The sequence below is a fragment of the Lissotriton vulgaris genome, chromosome 7 (genome assembly GCF_964263255.1).
Source record: "Lissotriton vulgaris chromosome 7, aLisVul1.2, whole genome shotgun sequence".
Lineage (NCBI taxonomy): Eukaryota > Metazoa > Chordata > Amphibia > Caudata > Salamandridae > Lissotriton > Lissotriton vulgaris.
The window spans coordinates 1,361,506,492-1,361,531,486 of NC_141695.1; the positions used below are offsets into that span (position 1 = coordinate 1,361,506,492).

The 24,995-nt window shown below is 49.8% G+C and overlaps 1 protein-coding gene across 1 annotated transcript in view; it reads right to left on the reverse strand.

The window, feature by feature from the left end:
• SETD1A (SET domain containing 1A, histone lysine methyltransferase) overlaps window positions 1-24,995 on the reverse strand; it is a 960,878-nt gene that overhangs the window by 631,796 nt on the left and 304,087 nt on the right. The gene's annotated exons all lie outside the window — the stretch shown is intronic.

Consider the following 24,995-nt stretch of genomic DNA (forward strand, 5'->3'; position numbering starts at 1 on the left):
CTGGAAACAAGAACACTTCACATGTTGGTGAATCATTTTGATAACATCTTTTTCCTTCTTAGTGGCAGTGCGGTGGATAGGTGACCACTTGGCAACAACCACAGCCTCCCAAAGTTTGTATTATGTTTTGTGACGACAGTCGATCTGCAGTGTTTCAAGTCCGCCATGCAGGGAGGTAGAGAGAGGGGGGGGGGCAGAATTGGGTTTTCGGTTGACATTTTTTGTTACAGTTATGTTTCAAATGTATGACTGTAATTTTATAGCATTGACCCCGCATTTGCACCATCATTTCACACTCTCATCCTGACCTTTGGTCCATCCCACCATTAGATGGGGTCAGACGCCACCCCACTCGGATTAGAATTAAGGTTTTGTAGAGCTCTCTTTTGCCCGGAGGCGTCTTGGGGTATATTCGTAGGATTTTACAACCAAGATAGCGGTTTAACAGTCCATTTGATTTTCCTATTGTAACACCAGCAGCCCCGGAGAGGAGCTCAGGATCCGACCCTACCCACTGCCCTTTACTACAATATATTCATGGGCGACACATTAACAGCATTTAACGTCAAAGTGATGTCCTAGAATGGCAATGAGCTGGGAGATGAGCTAAAGAGCGGAGTAGTGATGCAATATCTCAAGAGACACTCTCCGGACATGGTCCTACTCCCAGGAGACTCACCTTAAGGGGAACACTTATCATGCGCATGACAGACAGATATAATATGGTGGTCCACGCGTGTTACACCCTAGGCTCAAGAGGAGTTGGTATCCTAGTACACAAGTCACTACCATCCACTGTACAAAACACATGGTCTGACACAAGGACGATATATAGCACTCTCAGGAAAATGGGAGGGCCAGACACAAAGTCATTTCAGTGAATATTCCCACAAGACTCCAAGACGTGGCTTTCACTGATCTCATCCCACCTTTCCTCCGCCTTACTGACAGCGAATTGTTAAAGGCGGGGGATTTTAACACTGCCCTATGTGATACCAATGGCCTTTGGCTTGTAGACAAACCAGGTCCTTCCCTCGACTATAAACTGATTTCTTAGTGGTCCTGGGTCTTGCTGATAAGTGGAGCACATACAATTCCACAATACACGTTTCATTTGTGTGCCCACAGTAGCTTCTCGCATATAGATTACATTTTCACCTTATCTCACCAACTCCCTCATTTCAGAGAGGTTTGCCACCTCCCTACGGGCATTTCTGATCATTCTCCAGTATGAGTAGTCTATGGCCTGCCTGCCCGGGACAGACTTCGGCACATTGTGCTCAGTTCTTGATACCTAAAAATGTTGTGCATTTTTGAGAGCCTTCAGTGGATCCAGCAGTCCCTGCGGGAGGCATAAAAACAAGTTATAAGGGGTAAGGTCTATCATTGACAACGGGGCACAAAAAGGAAAACATGCCTGTCTAGAGACACTTGAACGAGATCCAGCTCACTGACGTAGAACAAGATGGCCCACACCACACCTTGAATCTGAAACAAAAGGAGTACAGTAACACCGCAACAGAAGCTGCTAAGGCCAATTACCACACATTATAAGGAGTAGTTTCTTACCTGTAACTCCAGTTCTGTAGTAGGGGTATCTCTGTTATAGTCATAATCTAGTGAATAGTCCCGCTCATGTGCGGGGACCCCGGAGCAATCAAAAATAATCTCTTATGCTGTCTTTAAGAGAGAATTTAAAGACAAATAATGCAGCCTATACCTATTAGGCTACACTGTCCAGTACTTCAACTAGATATTCCACCAAAATTAAATTCAGCACAGCCTGCCAAGTTTCTCTCATAGAAAAACCTCCCCTTTTACCAAGAAAGCCTCTGGAAAGATAGAGAGGAAGGGGTGGACAGACAAGCCCCATAGGCTGCCATTATCTGGCTCAAAAAGGGATACTGTGCCTTTAAGGAAACTTTCTAGAACTCTCAGTATCCCAGAATGCACAGCAGGTACCCTCCACTTTCAGTTCTTTTTGGAGGAGTATAAAGCTAGACCTGTAGCATTCAGTACATGAACATCTTTCTCCACCTGGGAGGAGGGTGGGCGCTTATGACTATAACAGAGATACCGCTACTACAGAACTGGAGTTACAGGTAAGAAACTACTCCTTCTGTAGTAAGGGATCTCTGTGTATAGTCATAATCTAGCGAATAGAATGGCAAGCCCATCCCCAACACCAAAGCGGCGGTGGAGAAGAAGAAATACAACACCACTACTGTGCGAACAGATTTCGCAGCGAAGCTTGCCCAACCTGAGCATCTGCCTTGGCATCAGAGTCCAGACAGTAATGCTTAGCAAAGGTATGGATTGACTTCCAAGTGACAGCCCTGCAGGTCTCTGCAATGGGAACATTACGGAGCAAAGCTGTTGTGGCCGCTTTGCCCCTGGTGGAATGAGCCTTAGGCTTACCCCTTAAGGTCTTATTATCCTTTTGATAACACAATTGTATACAGGACACAATCCACCTCGAGATGGACTGTTTAGAGGTAGCAAGACCAGTCCTGATTGACCCATAGTTGATAAATAATTGGTCTGACCTATGAATATCCTTGGTTTTATTCAGATAAAATTTCAACACCCTTCTGACATCCAGGGAATGAAGAGATCTTTCCGCTGGAGTGGAAGGATTCTGAAAAAATTAGGTAACGTTATAGTCTGGTTAACATGGAAATCAGAAATAACCTTAGGAAGAAACTTAGGGTGAGTACGCATTACAACCATAGCAGCATGAAATACAGTATAAGGTTCTTGGCAACACAACGCCTGAATTTCACTCACCCTGCGGTCCGATGTAATGGCCACGAGGAACGCCGCCTTCCAGGACAGGTGCTGTAGCGAAGCCTTATGAATAGGTTCATAAGGTTCCTTCATCACTCTGGACAGCACCACATTCAATTCCCATGAAGGCACAGGAAGACGAACAGGAGGAAACGCTTTCTTCAAGCCTTCCAAAAAATCCTTTATCACAGGAATTTGGAAAAAGGAAGTCTGTGAAGGGCATTTCCTGTAGGCAGTCAGCGCAGCTAGATGGACCTTAATGGAATGGAAGTTAAGGCCAGACGGCCCCAAATGCAAAAGATATGGAAGGATGACATCTTCCTTATATGTCGTCGGATCATAGTTCTCGGACTTGCACCAGATGCAGAATCTCTTCCACTTGTAAGCATAAGAAGTCCTAGTGGAAGGTCTCTTAGCCTCCTTCAGTATGTCCCTTCAGTATGTCCATACAATCTGCAGGCAGATTCAAGTGGCCATATTGCACTATCTCAGGAGCCATGCTGCCAAACTCAAAGACGAGAGGTTGCGGTGTACCATCTGTCCCTCGAACTTTGTAAGAAGGTCCGGCCGGCACGGCAGCCGTATGTGAGGAAGAAGAGACCGGTGAAGCAGGTCCGTGAACCACCACTGTCTGGGCCATTCCGGGGCAATTAGGATCATCCGCGCCCTGGACTGGGACAGCTTGATGAGCACCGCCGGAATCAGGGGAATGGGTGGAAAAGCGTACAGAAAGCTGTTCGACCAGTTGATCCATAGTGCATTCCCCAGCGTCCCCTGCTCGTAATACCTGGATGCCTAGAATTTACAGAGCCAGAGCAGGAGGCCGTTCCTTCTCTTATAATGTATCAAAGCTGTGGAACACTCTTCCTCTGTACATGAGAATCAATCCTAATCTATCTAGCTTCCGTAAACAGCTCAAAACTTTTCTGTTTCAGTAATTTAGAACCCCTTGTTTTCCTTTAATGGCACTCTTTTAGTCTTAGCGCCTGGACGCCTGAGGGCAGCTGTAGCGCTCAATAAATCCTATTTTCATTTCATTCATGCGAAGTCTCGGAATTTGCTGTTTTCGGCGGTGGCGAACAGATCCATGTCTGGAGTGCCCCACCTGGCGAAGATGTCTCGGAGTACTTCGTCGTTTATGACCCATTCGTGGTTTTCCTGAATCAGTCTGCTCAGTGCGTCCGCCTGAACATTCTGCACACCTGGCAGATGGGTAGCCGTTATCGTTAGTCCTCTGGCTCGCAGCCAGTGCCCAATCGCCTGCGCCTCCTGCGACAGAGTGCACGATCTCGAACCCTCCGGCTTGTTGTGGTAATAGATCGTGGTCGTATTGTCTGTCTGTACAAGCAGAGAGTTGGTCTAAAAGGACGGATGAAAGGCCTTCAGTGCCAAGTGAACCGCTCTGAGTTCCAGGAAATTGACATGATACGTGGACTCCGTCGGGGACCACGTTCCTTGTATCTGTAACTCTCCGGAATGTGCTCCCCAGCCGTGGAGAGAAGCATCCGATACAATGGTCTGAGTGGGAATGTCCTTGTGGAAGGGAACCCCTTTGATGAGGTTCTCCGCTGAACACCACCATTTCAGAGACGGTAGAGCATGCAGAGAGTCATGTCTTGTCGTCCCAGTTTCCTCGCCTCTGGTCCCACTGATCCTCCAGACACTCCTGCAGCGGTCTCATGTGCAGCCGTGCGTGTGGCGTGTGGAAGATACAGGAGGCCATCGACCCCAGTAGAGAAGATACCGTCCTCACTGTTGTAGATGGAATGGTCATAAGAGCCTGAGCCTTCCGAAGGAGTGATAAACGTCTCTCCTCCGAAGGAGACACGCTTGCTGACAGCGTATTGATGGAGGCTCCCAAGTACTGGAGGTACTGGACCGGAGTCGGGACAGACTTGGACATGTTGATGTGCAACCCCAGCTTGTTCAAGAGAACGGACGTCTTCTGGAAGTGCGATTGGTTGATCAAGGCATCCTCCTTCTCGGAAGCTCAATCGTCCAGGTACGGGTAGACAAACACCTTGTTCTTTCTCAGGTGTGCCGCTACCACAGCCATGCATTTTGAAAAGGTCCTTGGCGTAGACTTCAGCCCGAACTGTAGTACTCTGTATTGATAGTGATTGGCGCCGACTTGGAATCGCAGGAACTTCCGGTGTTTCTGTGCAATGGGCACATGGAAGTATGCATCCTGTAGGTCTATCGCGCACAGCCAGTCTACCCTTTGCAGTTGAGGGTAAATCTAGTGCAAAGACAGCATGCAAAACGTTTCCCTGCGAATCCATTTGTTTGCTTGTCGCAAATCCAGAATGGGCCTAAACTCATTCTTGTCTTTCTTGCATACCAGAAAGAACCGTGAGTAAAGACCTCTTCCCCTTTGAGACAGAGAGACGTCTTCTATCGCCCTTTTCCTCAACAGGGTATAGGCCTTTGCCTGGAGCTCGTGCAGCATAAACTGCGAGCAAACCGGTGGAATTGCTGGAGGCGGGCTGATGAACCGAAGACTGTATCCATTGCAAACAATATTCAGCACCCACTTGTCCTGAGTAATTTTTCTCCACTCTGCCAGATAGTATTGGACACTTCCCCCCCCACCGGAGTGGGTAACGGATGACGGGGAAGTAACAGCTCAGGGCCTAGACCCGGCCGGGCCTTTGGTCGCGGTGGCAGATTGCTGCCCACCCCGGCCCTTCTGACGATTTTGGAAGGGCCTCCTCTGGAACTGCTGCTGTTGTTGCTGTCCAGTTTGCTGGCCTCGTCCTCTGCCCTGCGCCCCGTACCATCTCTGGAACAGGCGGTAGGTCTTCTTTTGTTCCTTGGGCTTCTCCAATCAGACAGCCGTCAGGGTCTCAGCCTCTGCCTTCATCCTGGCCATTTCATCGTCAGCGTGCTTTCCAAAGAGGGTCTCACCCGAAAAGGGTAAGTTGGCCACCCTCTGTTGAGCCTCAGGTTTCAATGACGAAAGCCGCAGCCAGGCATGACGTCTCTGCTTGACTCCATGGCAGTATCCGTGGGCTGCCAGGAGTGACGAATCCGCATCTGCGCTGATCAGTTGATCAGAGACCAGCAGCCCTTTGTTCAGGATTTCCATGAAATTCTCCCTCTTCTCCTTGGGAAGGAGGTCAGCGAACTGTTGGAGGGACTCCCATAGAGCCCGATCGTACCGTCCCAACAACGCTGAGGCACTGGTGGCCTTCATGAAGGTGGCAGCCGTCCCGCAGACCTACCTGCCTGCCGAATCCATCCAGCGGCTCTCCTTGTCTGGAGGTACTGTAGATGACTGGGTGGTGGCGTGATGTTTCCTTGCCGCCGTCACGATCACCGAATCCGGTGCCGGATCCACCCTGAGAAACGCTGGGTCCGAGTCAGGAGCCCTGTACTTCTTTTGTAGCCTGACTGGGGCTGATTTCGTAGTCGCAGGAGTGAGCAATACCTCCATGACGGGCTCTACCAATCCCGGCACTAATGGTAACAGAGGTCAAGACAATTGCTTCTTATGAAGGGTCTCAAATAGGACTGAGGTCGTAGGGGTGGGCACAGTAAGCGTGATGCCCAGCTTGTTCGCCCCTCTCAGCAGCACATCCTGGAAGGAGATTATGTCATCCACAGGCGACACCCTCGTCCAAGGGGATTCTGACAGGGTAGGCGAGTAGTCCCTAGCGCTGGACGAATCCGTACGGGGCCTAGACCTGTCCCTCCTGCGGCGCCGTCTAGTTCTTGTAGACTAACGACGGCGACTCCTGGATCTCCCTCTCCGTCCGGAGCGAGATCTAGACCTCCTCAGTCTTGGGCGTTCCGCAGGTCTTAGGGCGGAAGTTGTGGCGGCCTGACCGGGAGCCTTGGAAGAGGAGGCCCCGTAGGCGGAGTCGGAAAGTGCGTCAACGAGACCGACCTCGGTGGAGCAGGTGGTAGCCCATGAGGCGGCTGAGGTGGAGTCGGCGGGGGAGGAGGATGATGACAATGAGGTGGAGGTGGTGTCGGAATCCGAGGGGGCGGATCCTTTGGCAACGGAGGTGGTGGTGAAGGCGACTTCGGTTTAGGGGGCGAGTATACCACAGTGTACACCGAGCCCGGAGACTTCTCCACTCTCTTCTTCCTCGCCTGACCTGACTGGGGAGACAGAGATGCCGTACCCCCTGTCGGCAAACGACGTCGCCGCCGTGCCCCCGATGATCTGGAGGAACTTCTGGCGTCGAAACGCCTCCTGGAGGACGAAGCCTTCCTCCTAGCCTCCGAGCGCCTCTTCGGCGTCGACGAACGACTTCTCGACGTCGATGATCTATGTCTCGCCGTCGATGATCTATGTCTCGCCATCGGAGTCCTCTGTCTCGCCGTTGGAGTCCTCTGTCTCGCCGTCGAAGACAGACGTCGAAGATCGACGTCTCGACGTCGAAGTTCTTCGCCTCGACTTCGAAGCTCTTCGTCTCGACATCGATGACCTTCTCGACATCGACCGCCGAGTCGACGTTGAACGGCGGTGTCGCCTTGACGGCGAGCGCCGGCGCCGTCGTGACCCCTCTCGACGCCGATGACTCGACGACGATGAATCTGTACTCTACGTCGACCTCGACGGAGGTCTCGACGTCAGTCCCCTCGACGTCGAACGTCGACGCCGCTTCGACCCAGAGCCCTGGGGAGACAGGGAACAGACTGTGGTCATTCCTCTCTATCGACGTCGACGGAGACCGGTGGCATTTTCAGGCCTTCTCGCTGGGGAGCCCCCCAGAGGCCTCAGCATGGGCAGATGACGAAGTCCCATCACGCCCAGACCCACCTTCACACGCTGCTGCTTCCTCAGCTCCAGTCGTTGGAGCCTGATCTTCAGGGTCATCTTGGAGAATAGCTTGCAAATCTCAAAAGACTCTGGAACATGTGAAGAAGGGAGACCCAGAATACACACATCATGTGGATCTGACTTGACCTTCTTCCTGGAACACTCAGGGCATTTATCAAAAAAAGAAGGCCTATTTGATAAATGAGGGCTCAGAATTACCAGAAAAACACCAGTAATTGAAGAAAGCACAAGAACATATCGAGTGAACACACTCTAACACTTTGAAAGTGCAAAAAAATCGAAATAAACCCTAAAAAGGGAGAGCTCAATGCCCCAGGGTCCTGCTCGCAGGAGCCTGAAAAAGAACCGAAAGTGGAGGGGACCTGCTGTGCATTCTGGGATACTGAGAGTTCTAGAAAGTTTCCTTAAAGGCACAGTATCCCTTTTTGAGCCACATAATGGCAGCCTATGGGGCTTGTCTGTCCACCCCTTCCTCTCTATCTTTCCAGAGGCTTTCTTGGTAAAAGGGGACGTTTTTCTATGAGAGAAACTTGGCAGGCTGTGCTGAATTTAATTTTGGTGGAATATCTAGTTGAAGTACTGGACAGTGTAGCCTGATAGGTATAGGCTGCGTTATTTGTCTTTAAATTCTCTCTTAAGTGTCTATGCAGGACTTCACATAAAGACAGCTTAAGAGATAATTTTTGATTGCTCCGGGGTCCCCGCACATGAGCGGGACTATTCACTAGATTATGGCTATAACAGAGATCCCCTACTACAGAACATTGCCTATACAAGGAGGAGAATAGTGCCAGGAAGCTCTTAGCCTGGCTTGCTGGAAGGGAAAGAGCAAATCAATGGGTACTTGAAGTACTGTGGGAAAGGGTAGAGCGGGTTAGGAACAGACAAGGATTTGCTAGTGACTTTGTTGCTTAGACAGGGAGCTCCTAGAACAAGAACTCACAGAAGCAGATATAATACAAGCAATCCGAGACTTGCAAAGCCATGTGCACTAAAGGCCTACCCACTGAACTCTACAAACTCTCTGCCTCAAAAGTTTTCTCCCCACCTCATACATACATTCATAGAAGGTCGCAGACTACCTCTTGCCCAGAGACCAAAGGTTGACAAACTATAGTTGTCATACATAAAAATGGCAAAACGCAAGGAAGATAGAGCCTCATATCGGCCTATTTCGTGGTTAAACGTGGAGTTCAAAATCCTAGCAAAGCTACTGGCATCTCAACTAATTCAAGCAATCTGGACACGGATTCATCTAGACCAATCCAGCTTTATTGCTGGGTTAAACAACTCTCTCAATTTGCGGCACCTGCACAGCGTTCTAGGTCACGTAGATGAGATCAATGAAGATGACCTTGTGCTCTCACTAGACACATGTGTGGCTTTTGACACAATTGAGTGGCCTTTCATATTAAATGTACTTTTCAAACTGGACTTTTGCCCGCATTTCATGACATGACATGGCTCCTTTACAATGATCCCCTTAACCAAGTCACGGCGAACAGTGGCCCATCTTTGCTGTTCAGACTCCAACGAGGAACAGGACAGGAATGCCCACTCTCCCCCCTGATCATTGCCAAGGTCCTGGAGCCCTTGGCAGCCTAGATTAGGACCAACAACTGATCAGAAGACTGGGGTGAACTGAGGACAGGGAAAATAGGATCTCTATACGCAGACAACATTTTACTGTATGGCTCGGCACATATTTATTTTGCTCCATCACTATTAAGGCTACACCTTCTACTGGAATAAATCCCGGATTTATCTCCTACATGGCCTCACACCAAAATTGCCTAATGACTGTGCAGCTCGCATTTCCACTGACAGGTTCTGCTACCTATGGATCTAAATTACTAGAGATCCAGGCACCTTTCACACTCAATTTAGAGCCACCACTTGCTCGGAAAGATATCCAGCATTTGATAACCCTTCAACTGTCGCTACTGGGGAAAGCCACCTTAGTTAAAATGATAGCACCATTCTGTTTTCTTTCGGTGCTCCATAACACTCCCTACCCCGTCTTGACATCCAATATTCAGGTAATTGGAAGTAAAACTCGTTCACTACTCTAGGATTGGGCACCAGCAAGGATAGTGTTTGAAAAACTGACAAGGGTCTGGTACAACGGCCGGATCGCCCTGCCCGATATACAAAAATATTACTAAGTGGCACAGCTCGTCACTATCAACCAATGGGTTGGCCTCACCGTGGAGAAACCAGCCTATCAACTGGAAAGATTGATAATGCAACCATGAGGTTACCTCAGGGCCATTTATGGGGGGACACGTAACACGTCCTTCCGACACCCACTGCAGTCACACTTACCTTTTGGCACACAACACTGAGCTCTTTGTGCTGGTGGGGCAAGATTACGAGGGCAACTCCTTTGTGGGACGCTGCACAGCTGGGCATACTGGCAACACAGAAAGGCTTTGATAAATGGGACCTGATTGGGCTATCCAGGGTGGGAGCCCTGTGGCGGCAGAGAGGAGTGATCCTTTTCGCTGACCTACAAAGAGAATATCAGCTAGTACCCGCTGAAACCTACCGATATTTGCAAATACAACATGCACTACAGAGGGAGTTACTACGTAAGGGCAACCAGCTTCTACTCAAAGATAGCTTTTTTAGGAATGTGATCACCTAATAACCTATCTCCTGCACATATAAAAAACTGATCTATAAGTCACCTAATACACTGGCCAGTCTCTCGGAGCACTGGGAGCGAGACCTTGAGGGCCTGGAGGATGATGAATGGCCTGATGGTTTGGCATCCCCTAGGGTGATGGCTATAAGGACCAGGTTCTGCCTAGTGAAACTAAAGATTTTACACCCTTGTTACTGTGCATGCACTACTAGCATACAGTTGGGCAGGGCAACAACCACGCTAGGCGCCGGGCACTGTGGCCACGAAGGGACGTTTTTCTACATGTTAGGGAGTTGCCCAGGAATTCAGCGCTACTGGGAATCAGCGGTAGCATGTTGAAATAACATTTGTGGAAGTCACATGAAGGATTCAGCGAAGTGGTGCCTCTCGATTTTCTAGAAAAGAACAGACTTCACTCATATGGATCCGATATGGATGACAATGAGAATAATGGTGGCCTAATACAACAATGCGCAGATGTGGAGGGCTGAACTAGCACAACAAGTAAATGATTGGAAGAGAGACGTGAATTGGTGCATGCTGGCAGAAAGAGAGAGGTTTATGAAAGCAGGGGCTGCCCAAATTAATGGACGAAAATATGGGTGAAATGGAATAACTATCAGGGTGAACTGTACACCCCTTTTGAAAGAAATGACATGCATCTTTAGTCATGAACACTGATTCGAATGTTGGCCTGTGAATTATTAATGAGCGGGTAAAGAGAACCGCTTTTTGGGAGATCGACTGGCAAATGATTATGGCTGAATGTAGGAGGCTGGCTCTGTGTACACTATACCAAAATGAGCTATAGTGTGCACAGAGTCCAGTGGAATCCCAAAGGTAGGCAGAGGTAAAAGTAGATATTACTCTCTATGGTAGTGTGAGTGTAGGAAGGTGGATACCTGACTATGGTTGCCCCCAACTTTTTGCCTGGTGTTTTGCTGGTTTTCCGACTTAGTTGGCCTGGGACCCTGCCAATCAGGACCCCAGGCCTACTGCTCTCTCTCTAAAATGGATTCCATGTACCTTAGGTACATTTCCAATTGGTACTGGGCCACCTTATCAGACCCTGTAACTCAGGGCATAGGTGTACTCAGGGCCTACCAGGGGCTGAAGCATGTATTATGCCACCCCTGGATGGCCATCTAAATCTGACACAACTGGCTGCACGACAGCTGGGGCAAGGTGGTGTAATCACCCTTTGCTTTAGATATAGTATACCTATATCTAACCCTAAAAATGGACACACAGATTCCTATCAGTCACTCCTATGGCAGGCCTTAACAATCCTGAAGGCAGAGTGCTTGGAATCGTGTGAGATGGTGCTCTGGCATGAGCTGAGCACGTTTGCAGCTTGCGGAACCAAGTCCTAATAGCTGTTCCATGATAACGCATACCATATACTCCTAAGTGCATTATAATCCTCGCGGTTAACTGCTATCTTTGGTATCGCTTTATCAAAACATGTCGAGTAAGGTGTCATACGAATTGGAATACTAACCCCTCGCCAATTCTGGCGACGGAGTTAGCATTCCACCCTTCTAGAGGGACACGACATGTATGTAACTGTGAACCCCGGTTAAAGTTAACTCAAGCCTCAGCATCACAAAATGGATGCTGCCACCACAGACACGAGTCTGACCCCCTGCAGCTGGGAGTCCTTCCAGCGAGGGGAGCTTGGACAAAGGGTTTCCTGTCAGGGGCGGTGCTAGCACCATCCCAGACAGGGTTTTTTGTATCCTGGGTAGGCAGGGCTTTACAGGAAGGTGACTGCAAGTGGCACCCCGGTGCTCACTACGCATCTGCCGGCTAGAACCAGTTCCAGGGGCACACCAGCCCCTGGCCTGGGGAAAGTCCGGCATGGGAGAGGGGTGTAACCACCCCCCTTCCTGGTCCCACCCCTAGGGCAGGACCTAGTCGCGTACCCACCCCTTTCTTTAGGATAAAGGCAGGAGCGGGGACCCTTCCAAATTAGATCATCTTTGAATCAAGAAACTACTTTCTACGAAAGGAACTCTCGACTTCTTCTCAAGATTTCTCCCTTGTGGCTAAGGAGTAGTCACCCTGCACCCGCAGGCACCATCTAAGAACTCTGCGGTTTGCTGCACGTCCTTCCTCAGGAATCCGACCGACCAGCACGACGAGACCCGGCTTCCCTGGCACCTCTGACCTCTACAGCTAAGCTGAGAACCGTAGGTGCGACGAGACCTCGAGGGACCGGCCATCATCAGAACTGCACGGCTTCTATCCAGCACGACCGCCGAGGGATCCTCTGGTGAGTGCTTTGGGGTCCGAGAAGCCCCGACCCTGAGTAGCTCCAGCACCGAAGTCCAGCCCCCCAGCATCTCCACGATCTGCGTGGGGCCCTTCTGCTTTTTGCTGCTCACCGCGTTGTCTGGCTACTAGCCCGCTGGCTTGTGGCCTTCTCGACGACGATCAACGACGATAACTCTGCTGGTCTGGTTGCTCCAGACTGGCCCTTGCTCCCTTCCAAAAGAGGAGCACCCCGGACCCTCCTGGTCCACTCCAGACGCCATTTTTGGTCCACCGCGTGGGCTGGAATTTGCCAAGACTTGTTGCCCCAATCCTGGGTCCAGCGACGTCGACAGCATCAACCATCGTGGGACAGCTCGCACCTCCATCCTGGTCGCCGACAACGCCTCCTGGTCCGTGAGACTGCAGAGCCCAGCGTCGCCCACTCACCTAGTTGAGGTGACTACCATCCGGTGCCCTCCTGGTGCCATCTGATCACTGGCTAGTGGTCACGAACTTGGTCCCCTCTGCTTTCAGGTGTCATACATCTTCGATCCAGGCTTGGATCACTCGAACAATCTTCACTGGTCGCCTGCCAGCAACTTCTTTCTTCAGGCTCCATAGACTACAACGAGGATTCCCGACGTCTTTTCAGACCTATGCAGCTGCAGCCCCTGGGCTAGGTAACTTCGGCATTTCGGTGCCCCAGCATAGCCTCACTATCCAAGGGTCCAGATCCTTTTCGTTTTTCAGCCTATCTAGTCGGGTTCGCCCGAGAACACTAACTTTGTCTTTACTAGCTCCCATAGACTTTGTCCCGCATCACGATTGAGAGTGCACACTCTGCACCCGAGTCCCCTAGGCCTCCTACTAGTAATCTGAAGGTTCAGTAACGTAGTCCTAGCGATTCCAAAGCCTATTAGTACAGTACTTACCTGCTAGTAATTTCGCATTCCACTTTCATAAAATATGGTTTTTCGTGCCCCTCGGGCATTTGTGTAAATTGTGCAACTTGAAGTATTTTCGTAAGAGTTTTGTTGTGTGCTTAGTACCCTGTCCTCATAAAGAGTACAGGGCTGTTGTGATCTAAATAAATACACTGTTTTGTTTTCATAACACTTGTGTGGTGTCCTTTCACTTGGTGTTCAAGGGGTATATGTGATGGTATAACAGCTGGCTTAACACGCCCTCTAGAGTTTAGCCCGAAGACTGCTCGTATCCACGCTACTAGGATAGCTGGTCTATAAGGTTGACTTACAACCAATCACCATAAGGGTTGTTTGGACTGATACAAAGTGCTCACTAGAATAGTGAACATTATATATCAGGCCAACCTCTCACAGTGAGCAAGCAAAAAGGCATTATCAGAGGGTAGTGTTTAGCATTTGTTGTACACACTCAATCAGCAAATGGTGTCACACACTCAAAGACTGAGCTCAGACCAATTTTGTTTGTATAAAATATTATTAAGTTATGTTATTTATAGAACCAAGCCAAGCAACAGGTAAGTGAAATAAATGCTGTGCAAAATCTTATGCAGTGTTTTACAATTGAATGCAGGCTCAAATGCTATTGAATGACAGGTAAGTCAAAATGTCAAGATTACTCTTCAGTTACTTTTCAGATTACTTATTGTTCTTTTTTTCTACTCAGTGTGATATGCCTAGTTATCACACTGGGACCTTTCCTAGAGAAAATGTAAGTAAAATCAATTTTGCATAGATAAAGTTTTTCCGGTCTTCATACAAATCAACTCCACACTAAGAACAATTTTCAAGGGAAAACAGTCAATGCATTCCTATGGAGAGAAGGAAAATGCTACTTACCCAGTATTCATCTGTTCTTGGCATGTAGAGCTGTAGAATCTCATGCTAATGCATAGATCGCCATCTAGTGTAGGGTCCGGATGTTTGTACTTTGTTTTTCTTCAAAGATGTCTTTCTAGTCACAAGGTAGGTGGTGAGTCCTTTCGGTGATAGTGCACATGGTCATCGACTCCATCTTCAGCTTCTTTTCCCGCAGAGGGTGAGAGAATGGCGTAGTAGTAAAGAATAGAGATGGCCATGTGTAAGTATGTATAGTATCAAGAGAACTACATCAGCTACAGGTACACGGGGAGGTGGGTGGGCGCATGAGATTCTACAGCTTTACATGCCAAGAACAGATGCATACTGGGTAAGTAGCATTTTCAGTTCGAGGCTTGTGAGCTGTAGATCACATGCTAATGCATAACTATACAGCAGTCTCCCCTAAGCGGTTGCTATCCTGTAACTGATGAAGTTGTCTGAATCAGCGTTTTAAGCACTGCTTGGCCCACATCAGCCTGTTGTCTGGCTAACACATCCACACAATAGTGTTTGGTGAAGGGGTGTGGTGTGGACCATGTTGTAGCTTTGCAATTATCAGTAATAGGGATGTTGCCTAGAAAAGCCATGGAGGCTCCTAGTTTACGAGTGGAATGTGCTCTAGGAGGCAGTTAAGAGTCCTTTTGACTTTTGCATAGCAAATCTGGATACATTTAACGATCCACCTAGCAATACCTGATTTGGATATAGGATTGCCCTTGTGGGGTGGTGCGAAAGCAACAAAAAGTTGTTTCGTCTTACAAAAAGTTTTGGCACTTTCAATATAATACAACAGTGCTATTCTAACATCTAGGGTGTGTACAGCTCTTTCGGCAACAGAATCAGGTTGAGGGAAGAGAACAGGTAATTCCACGGACTGATTAATGTGAAGTGCAGATACTACCTTAAGTATGAGTTTAGTATTGGAGCGAAGAACTACTTAGTCTTTGTGTAGCTGGAAAAATGGTTCTTCTATTCTTAGTGCCTGAAGTTCACCCACTCTCCTCAAGGAAATGATTGCAATGAGGAAAGCAGTCTTCCAAGTAAGGAACTGTAGTTCAGGTTTGAGCACGGGTTCAAATGGTGTGCCCATTAACCTTGTGAGGGCTATATTAAGATTCCACACTGTAACATCCGCCTGGTTGGAGTGCCAGAAGCTATCAGGGGCCCACACTGGATCTCCTTAAGAAGACCTAGTGAAAACTCAACTACAGCCCTGATGACTGTCTAGTTTCTTCTCTGTGGAACAAGCTCACAGATTTCCCGCGGGTAGGACCAAGCCAGGGGCGCCCCACAGACCAATACTGGCCCGCATCTTCAATTATCGCGACAGAGATACGATTCTACAAACGGCATGTGTGCCCCCCCCCCCCACTAAAGGTGGAGAATACCACAGTATCACTATACCCAAATTACACCACGACAGTCACCAGCCAACGTAGAAACTTTCTTGAAATTAAGAAAGAATTGCGCAATCGTGAACTGAAATCTGCTATGCTCTTTCCTGATAAACTTAGGGTAGAGGCGGAAGGGAAGAGCAGGTTTTTGTCAACCGAGGAGGTACAGAATTGGTTGGGAGGTTGGAGACCGGCACCCGGCCCAAAAGGAAAAGACAGAAGGAGACCACATCATAGTTCGACAACGGAAGGAACGGCCTCCGCCCAATGGACAGAACCAGATCCGAACACACGATGGAATGAGGATGAGGACTCTGATTAACTCTGGACAACTGCTTTAAAATAAGTAGAGCTCAGGACAGCTAACCCTCGTCATACTATAATTTCGTATATAGACCCACTATGAAATCCGGAGGAGTGGCATCATTTTGGACAGACACACATCCATCTTCAATCAAAGAATGAAGACATTACCGGGGGCGTCCGCCAGATGGGCGCTAAGAGTCTCCACCCCCCAACGCAAGTATATAGTTATGGGTTGGAAGCGCTCTGCTGAGTTGGGGTGGCGGGTAGTTTTAAATCCGCTATGCAGGGAGGCAGAGAGGGAGAGGGGGGGAACAGGGTTGTTACGGGATTGTTTCTTCTTTTTGTTTAATGACAACGGTACAGACTATCACTGCAGTATAGAGAAAATCGTGCTAAGAAACGACGCAGGCACACCTTCATACAAAGGATGACACAACTGCAGGAAGTGACAACGAAGACAGGACATAACTCGGGATGTCCCACACAGCACACAACATATCCCCCCCCCCCCTTTACAATACTTTCCTGCAATGTGAATGGGCTGGAGGATAAAATAAAGAGAGGATTGGTACTCCAATACTTAAAACGTAAAGGACCGGCGGTAGCCCTCATACATGAGACGCACCTGGTGGGCTCTGCGTGCAAAGCATTAGATAGGTGGGGCTATAAGATGGCAGTACGTTCAGAATTCACTTCTAGGTCACGGGGAGTTGGCATATTGATTGATACACGCTTCCCACTAATAATTCAGGGGTCCAGGACAGTAACCAGGGACGCTTTACAGCCCTGACCTGCCAGTGGGAAGGATGCACATACAATTTGGTATCAATTTATATCCCCCCAGCACTACAGTGTGCAGCATTGCCGGCACTGGGTGTGTTTCTTCTGTACTCCCGTGGGAGAACTCATACTGGTGGGAAACTTCAATACCACCATGGACGCATCCATGGATAGGCAACCCCCCAGAGATCCTGATAGACAGGGCTTCAAGCTATCAGACTTTGCAGAGGCAACCGGTCTCACAGATATCTGACGGGCCAAACACCCGGTGAGGAGGGAGTACACGTTTCTTTCGTGAGCACATGGCAGTCTCTCCAGAATCGACTACATATTCACACTGGCGACAAGCTTTGGTAAGGTGGGGGACGTTACGCACCTCCCAAGGGCCATATCTGATCACTCGTGTTTTTCTTACATACATCTCCCGCTTCCCGGGTAGAAAGCGCATATTCCCACTGCACCTTGGCTATCTCAAACAACCCAAAATTAGGAAGGACTTACTCAGAATGAATATGCTACTTACCAGTATGCATCTGTTCTTGGCATGTAGGGCTGCTAACATTCATATCTGTGCATAGATCGCCGCCTAGTGTTGGGTCCGGATGATTGCACATTGTTGTCCTGGAAGAGTCTTCGAAGTATCACGAGATAGGTGGCTCCTCCCCTGGACTACAGTGCGCATGGGCATCGACTCCATCCCCAGATTGTTTTTAGCCATTGTGTAGAGATGGAGTGAAATAGTGTAAATGATGTCCATGCTAATGATTGAATGCAAGAAATGACCTGCAGCCGCTAGGGGCGCCGGGGAGGAGGGCGGGCGATATGAATGTTAGCAGCCCTACGTGTGTTTTGTAATCCACGTGGCTGCTCTACAAATATCTTCCAAAGGAATATTACCTAGGAAAGCCATGGAGGCCCCTAACTTGCTTGTGGAGTGGGCCCTGGGGGGGACCGTTAAAGTGCGCTTAGCCTTGTGGTAGCAAATCTGAATACACTTAACGATCCACCTGGCTATTCCTGCCTTGGAAATGGGGTTGCCTTTGTGCTGGGCTGAGAAGGCAACAAATAGCTGTTGTGTCTTCCTAAAGCTTTTGGTCCTGTCAATGTAGTACAGCAATGCTCGTTTGACATCAAGCGTGTGGAGCATTCTTTCTGTTACTGTTTCAGGATTATGAAAGAATGTGGGTAGTTCAATGGTCTGATTGACATGAAACTGCGACACCACCTTAGGGAGAAACTTAGGGTTAGTGCGCAGCACTACCCTGTTAGGATGAATTTGAATAAATGGCTCTTGTATTGTGAGCGCTTGTAGCTCACTAACACGCCGTAGCGACATGATGGCAATGAGAAAAGCCACTTTCCATGCTAAGAACTGAATCTCACAGGAGTGTAGAGGCTCAAACGGTGGTCCCATTAACCTGGTGAGGACCACATTGAGGTTCCACACAGGAGCTGGTGGGGACCTGGGGGGGAATGACTCGTTTCAGCCCTTCCAGAAATGCTTTGATGGCAGGCACCCTGAAAACTGAGAGGTGCTGCCTGATTTGGAGATAAGCCGCTATGGCGGATAAGTGTATCCGAATGGAAGCATACGCCAGATTACATTTGTAAAGATGTAACAAATAGCAGATGATATTAGGAATGGATGCATCTAGCGGGTTGATATGATGTTCTGTACAGTAAATGACAAACCGCTTCAATTTTGCTGCATAGCAAGCTCTGGTTGTTGGCCTACGTGCCTCCCGGATGATGTCCATGCATTCCGGGGGCAAATCAAGGTAGCCAAACTCTAAGACCTCAGGAGCCAGATCGCTAGGTTCAGCTGTTGCGGATCTGGGTGCTGAATGTCGCCATGGTTCTGCGTCAAGAGCTTGGGTGTGAGGCGCAGCCTTTGATGCGGTACCACGGAGAGTTCCAGAAACGTGGTGTACCATGGCTGGCGTGCCCACGTTGGAGCAACCAGGATGAGTGTCATCGAGTGTTGCAGCAGCTTCCGTGCCACCAGCGGTATGAGAGGTGCTGGGGGAAAAGCGTACGCAAATTTGCCTGACCAGTTCATCCATATCGCATTGCCCTCCGACTGTGGGTGTGGGAACCTGGCGGCGAAGCTTGGGCATTTTGCGTTCTCCCTTGTGGCAAACAGGTCTATCTCTGGATGACCCCACTGCTGGAAGTACGGGTGGAGTACTGATGGATGTAGCTCCCACTCGTGCATTTGGTGGCTGTATCTGCTGAGCAGATCCGCCATCTGATTGTCCACGCCCGGGAGGTGTTCCGCCATGAGGAAGATGTTCCTCTGAATGGCCCACTTCCACATGCCCTGAGCCAGATGAGACAACTGTGGAGAGTGTGTGCCTCCCTGCTTTTGGATATAGTACATTGCCGTCATGTTGTCCGTCCGGATCAACACAACCTTGTTGCACAGATGTACTTTGAAGGACTTCAGTGCCATGAAGATCGCCATCAGTTCTAAGTAGTTGATGTGCATCTTCTTCTGCTGTGTCGACCATAGCCCCTGCACTGTGTAGTGGAGTACATGCGCTCCCCAACCCTGGAGGGATGCGTCCGTTGTCAGGATAATTTGTGGCACAGGCTCCTGGAACGGTCGGCCCTTGCAAAGGTTGTGTGGAGTCCACCAATGCAGAGAGTTTTATGCCCGACCAGTCACCAACACTAGGTCTTTCAACTGCCCTTGAGCCTGAGTCCACTGGCGTGCCAAGCATTCCTGGAGCGGACGCATATGCAACCTCGCGTGCGGGACTATGAAGATGCAGGAGGCCATCATGCCTATCAACTGCATAAACACTCTCGCAGGGAGTGAGTGCTGCGGTCTGAATTTCTGTATCAGCGACTGGATGTTGTTGATCCTCGCTGTGTTCGGCTGAGCTGTAGCAGTCAGAGTATTTATAGTCGCGCCTAAATACTGCCGCACATGGGCTGGCTGAAGGTGCGACTTTGGATAGTTGAGCGAAAACCCCAGACTGTGAAGAAGGTGAATAGTGCGGGACATGTCTGCGGCGCACTGCTGTGCCGACTTGGCTTGAACGAGCCAGTCGTCCAGGTAAGGGTAGACATGTATGTTCTGTCTCCTGAGGTGCGCCGCCACCGTTGCCAGACACTTTGTGAACACTCTGGGAGCAGTGGTCACACCGAAGGGTAGGACCCTGAACTGGTAATGCCTGTTTAGAATGGTGAACCGGAGGTATTTTTTGTGGGATGGATGGAGTGGTACGTAAAAATAAGCATCCTTGAGGTCCAAGGTTGCGAGAAAGTCTCCCTGGTATAACAGTGGAAGAACTTGCTGCAGAGTTAACATGTGGAAGTGTTCTGAAAGAATACACATGTTGAGGGGGTGTAGGTCCAGAATGGGTCAGAGTGACCCGTCCTTCTTTGGGATTAAGAAGTACAGGGAGTAAACCCCTGTGCCTTGTTCCTCCAGTGGCACGAGCTCTATTGCGCCTTTTTGCAGCATCACAAGAACCTCTTGCTGCAATAAGTGCAAGTGCTCTGCCGACATAGGACGTTGTCTTGGGGGTATGTTGGGTGGAGTGGACGTTAACTCCAAACAATAGCCGAACTGGATAAGTTTCCTTACCCACCTGTCTGTGGTGATGGACTTCCAGACTGGCAGGAACTGCTGGAGTCTCCCCCCGACATGTGTTGGATGGTCGGGGGGCAGTTACAGGAAGTCACTGTTTGTTGGCGGCAGAGGAACGGGAACTGTTGTTGCCTCTGCCCCGGCCCTTGGCGTTGTTTCCTCTGTAACCTCCTCTACCCTGCTTGGTGTATGAGGACTGTGCCCCACTTTTACTGAATTGCGCCTGTTGTGCCAAGTGTCCTCTGGTAACACCCCGAGTGCCTGAGCGACGAAAAGTGCTCCCTCTGTATTGCTGAGACTGAAGTGCACCCATGGATTTAGCCGTCTCAGTATCTTTTTTAATTTTTTCGAGGGTGGAGTCCACCTCAGGGCCAAACAGTCTGTCTGGATTAACGGGCTGGTTGAGGATAGTAGTCTGTATCTCTGGCTTGAACCCTGAGATGCGGAGCCATGCTTGACGCCGTAACATCACACTAGTATTTATCGCTCTAGCTGCCGTATCCGCAACGTCGAGCGCACATCTAATTGCAGCGTTGGAGATGAGCTTGCCTTCTTGGATAAGCATCTCAGCTCCTTCTTTAAACTCGTCTGGAAGGTGTTGTAAACGCTGCTCTAAGGTGTCATAGTGTGCCCTGTCGTATCTGGCCAGCAGAGCTTGTGTGTTGGATATGCGCCAGATGTTTGCTGCCTGCGCTGCCACCCTTTTCCCCGATGCCTCCAGCACTTTAGACTCTTTGTCCGGGGGAGGAGCTTCACCTGTTGTTTGTGAGTTCGCCCTTTTATGAGCATTAGAGACCACCAAAGAGTCCAGAGGCAACTGGCCCCGTATGTAAGTTGGGTCCCCAGGTGCCGGTCTGTATTTTTTTTTTCTATTCTAGGGTTTACAACCCGTGCCCTTGTTGTTTCTTTGAAAATGTCCGTGGCATGCTTAAGAACACCCTTAAGCATTGGAAGTGTTTTTACGGTTTTCTCAGCAGCAGAGAAAGTGTCAAACAGAAAGTCAACGTCCACAGGGTCAGCATGCATCTCCACCTTATGGTTTGCAGCTGCCCTTTCAATTAAGGCATTGAACGCCGCAGAATCTTCTGTAGGAGAAGGCTTTGTGCCAAAATCTTGTGGGTCATGGACAGCTTGTTGGTCCCCTTGATCACCTGAGGCTAACCACGAGTCCTGTTGCTCATCAGGGTCTGTGTTTTCGGGAAAAGTATACTCCTCGTCCTGATCACCTAGATCTCCATCTGAGCAAGTGGGTGAAGGCGATGGGCTCCTTGCAGGATGCAGAGGAATGCGCTCAACGAGTTCCGGCGTCTCTGGCGCTGGCCTTTTCTTTTTCAGAGGGATTACAAACGACTCCAAAGGCTGTGAAGTAATCTTCCTCTTATAGAGCGTCAATTTTCCTGTGTCGGCGTCGATATACTGTTCCGACTGCTCTTCTAATAAGGGTTGTCGACTCAAACTGCCACTCAGCTGAGTATGCCCCACTCCTTCTGAGTCCTTAGGCACCGACCGTGGTGCAAAGGCCTTTGGCACCACTTTGGGGGGTAGAGTAAAGAGGAGCGGCTTGGAGGTCTTCTTCGGTGCCGCTACCGGAGTAGGTACCGAGGGCGTCTTTGGCACCGACGTTAGCTCTTTCTCCCGAATCCTTTTGAGGGAGTCAGCCACTTGCTTTGTAAAAGAAGCGGAGGGCTTCGTCGACCCGATTGAGGACCTCGATCCACCCCCAGGGGAAGACTGGAACGTCGATGAGTGCATGTTCTTTGCTGGAGGCGCAGATGTAGTCTCGACAACTACGCGTCCGCCACCATCCACGGCCCCATGCGTCGACGTCGATGGCTTTGGATCGGCGGACTTTCCCTTCGGCGTTGTGGCTCCAGACTTTGGCTCGGTGCCCTTTGCCGATTTGGCCTCGACGGCTGGTTTGCCTGTAGATGCGGTAGGCCTGACCGCTGACGGCCGACTTCGAATCGACCAGCTTACTGGAGTGCTGGGCGACTGCTTTCGAGCTTGGCTCTTTGACCACCTTAGGCGCTTTAGCCTGTTCGACAGCCTTCTTCGGCTTCGAGGGCTCCGACGACGACGCCGTCAATGGCGTCTTCGGTTTCGGCGCTGCGTCGGCCATCTTAGATTTGGTCGATCCCGAAGGTTTCACTTTCGGTTTCGATTTGGGCAATGGCGGCTCCGTAGAGGTGTCCGTAGCCGGGCCAGGAGGCGGGGCCGAGGAGCGAGGTGTAGGGTCGTGGGTAAGGCCTTGTGGTGATCCCGTGACCTGACCCTTTGTAATAGTTTGTTCGGGGCATAGCTCATCCTCCGAGCTATCTTCCACGGCCCCAAAAGGTTCTTCGCCGTCCCCTACCTCCTCGACGTCTTCCTCGAGGTCTTGGTCTTCTTCGTAGTCGCCCTCGACCTCCGCCGATGGAGGTGAAATCTGCAGGTGAAGTTCTTCGACAGCCCCGACGCAGGCGAGCAAGATGTCCACCGGTGCCGATCGCTGGGCCTGGAGGCGCGCCACGCGCCGAAGCTTGATCGTCTTCTTCGATCGAAACCTGGAACAGGCCATACAGCTGGCCTCGTCGTGGTCCGGCGATAAGCACTTGTTGCACACAGGGTGCACGTCGATGTGTGGGTACTTAGAACCACACACGGGGCAGTACTTGAACGGACTCCGTTCCATCGTAGAATCGTCAGGGTCTTGCTGCGTCGACAGGGCCTCGATGACCGAAGAGTCACCCGACTCCTCCGATATCCGACTCGATTAGCCGGAGTATACACGAGACCGAACGCGAACAATACCGACGAAGTAAGGAAAGCCTTTTGGCCTTTAAGAAGTTGTTTTATCGATTCCGAACAGGAGACGTCGAAATCACATCCGAACCCAATGGCGGAAAAAAACAATCTGGGGATGGAGTCGATGCCCATGCGCACTGTAGTCCAGGGGAGGAGCCACCTATCTCGTGATACTTCGAAGACTCTTCCAGGACAACAATGTGCAATCATCCGGACCCAACGAACAAGTTACTTACCTTCGGTAACGCTTTTTCTGGTAGATACAGTATCTGCCTGTGGATTCCTCACCTTGTGAATATCCCCCTTGCACCAGCAACGTTCGGAAAATTCTTCGTAGCACGCCGGCGTGGACGACGTCATAGGAGCACGGCATCGCGCGCGACTCCGTCTGACGTCACCGACTCCTCATAAGGCCCACGTCGGCGTGATGACGTCAGTTCCGCCCTTTTTTCCGTGCCTTCGAGGCACCCGGACGGACCAACAAGTACATATATATATATACAATGTACACAGTACATGCAACCAAAAATAATTGAAGTGCAAAACTATACAATTTCAGATATACCAAATCATAAATACATTTGCACACAAACCCAGGTATAGCAGAGTGGACAACGGGGAGGCGGGCGGGTCAGTGAGGAATCCACAGGCAGATACTGCATCTACCAGAAAAAGCGTTACCGAAGGTAAGTAACTTATTCTTCTGATAGATACATCTGCCGTGTGGATTCCTCACCTTGTGAATAGAGTCCCACAGCAGTCCCCACTCCCGGAGGAGGGTGACCACTCTGCTATACCAGGAAATCCTGGAGAACAGAGCGCGCGAAGTGGCCGTCCCTCCTCACCTCAGCATCCAAGCAGTAGTGCTTCGCAAAAGTGTGGAGGGAAGCCCATGTCGCGGCACTGCAAATGTCTTCAACAGGAACACCTCCAGACAATGCAGAAGTAGCAGACTTTGCTCTAGTTGAATGAGCTCTAATACCCTCAGGAGGGTCCTTACCCGCCAGAGAGTAGCAAATCTTGATGCAGAGAATAATCCACCTGGAAAGAGTGCGCTTGTGCACTGCTCTGCCCTTCTTGCAGCCAGCAAAACCCACGAAGAGCTGATCGTCAATACGATAGTCTTTAGTCCTATCAAGATAGAAACTAACCGCTCTCTTCGGGTCCAGGCGATGAAGCCTCTCCTCCTCCTTGGAAGGGTGTGGGGGAGGATAAAAGGTAGGAAGGGTAATAGATTGTCCCAGGTGGAAGGGAGTAACCACCTTAGGCAGAAAAGCAGCCCTGGTCCTGAGAACCATTCTTTCAGCATGGATGGACAAGAACGGGGGCTTGGAACTAAGAGCCTGAAGCTCACTTACCCTCCTTGCCGAGGTAATTGCAACCAAGAAGACCGTCTTAAAAGAAAGAAGCCTCATTGGACACTTGTGTAAGGGTTCAAACGGAGAACCCATCAGATAGGGTAACACAAGATTCAAGTCCCAATGAGGCACAATAAAGGGAGAAGGAGGGAACTTATTAGTAAGTCCCTTCAAAAATCGTAATACTACAGGAGATTTAAAAAGAGAGGGCTGATCCGGCAAACAGAGAAAAGCCGATAAGGCCGAAAGATATCCTTTGACAGTAGCAACAGCAAACCCTTGCCGTGCCAGAGAAAGAGCAAACAACAAAATGTCAGACAAATGAGCCTTTAACGGTTCAACATCCCTCTCCCTACACCAAGAGACAAACTTAGACCACCTATACGAATAGATGGACTTGGTAGAGTCGCGCCTGGCAGAAAGAATGACATCCACCACATCGTGAGGGA